The sequence below is a fragment of the Gavialis gangeticus genome, unplaced genomic scaffold (genome assembly GCF_001723915.1).
Source record: "Gavialis gangeticus isolate Ggan-Ray unplaced genomic scaffold, GavGan_comp1, whole genome shotgun sequence".
NCBI classification, from domain to species: Eukaryota; Metazoa; Chordata; order Crocodylia; family Gavialidae; genus Gavialis; species Gavialis gangeticus.
The window spans coordinates 20,569,659-20,570,499 of NW_017728993.1; the positions used below are offsets into that span (position 1 = coordinate 20,569,659).

General features: G+C 55.1%; 1 protein-coding gene across 1 annotated transcript in view; it reads left to right on the forward strand.

Annotated features, from left to right (window-relative positions):
• Positions 1 to 841, forward strand: part of AGBL4 (ATP/GTP binding protein like 4) — a 1,816,099-nt gene that overhangs the window by 1,229,647 nt on the left and 585,611 nt on the right. The window lies entirely within an intron of this gene.

An 841-nucleotide genomic window follows, 5' to 3' on the forward strand; every position in this document is an offset into this window, starting at 1 on the left:
GCTACATCCTGCCAGGGAAGGGAGGCCTGGTGGGACTGCCAGTGGTGCTGCAGCCCCATGAAATGCCAGGGCCATGAACGTCCCTGGTGAAAAGTCAGTTGGGGCACCTAATAACTTCCAGCCCCCACACAGTTCTAGCTGGGTAATGCCCAGACCTATGAGAGCTTAGAAAGGCCTATGGCTCAGTTGCCAGCAGAGTTGTGAGAGTAAAAGCAGGCAAGCCACTTAGGCTTGTCCCGAGGGACATCGACTAGTCCATGCTGGGGCCAGGACCCAGAGAGGGGTTGGAAGGCCAAGGGCCCACCGCAAGGGATGCCCAAAGAGCAAGAGGCTTGGGATCCCGACTGGCCTGAGATGGGACCAAGGCCTAAGGGGTAGCCGAAGGTCCCAGAGCGGGGACCACAGCTAATGGGTTGAAGGGTACAACTGAGCTTAGCAGCCTGGCTATCTTTAAGGCATAGGCCCCAGTGTAGGGGAAGGTTTGGAGCTGGGGATATTACCCCTGGTTATCTGGGTTCAAAATGGACAGACTCCCGACTAATTAACAGTTTAATTATTTTCCATCAAGGTGTGGCAGGAAAGGGAGGTGGGCGGTTAGCCTAGAAACAAGTGGGCAGGCCAACATCTTACCGGTCCTGGGAAGGACCCCTGTTACACCTAGTCTGTACTATATACAGTTCCATAGGACAACTGCTGGCTGCATCTTGGAGAGGCCAGCATTGTGAAATGATCTGAGACTCTAGACGGGGGAGGGGGCCACAGGAAGACAAGGAGACGCCATCCGAGCAAGGCAGATGACAAGGACAAGGAGTGCTAAGGTAAGAAACGGGGGTCCAGACAG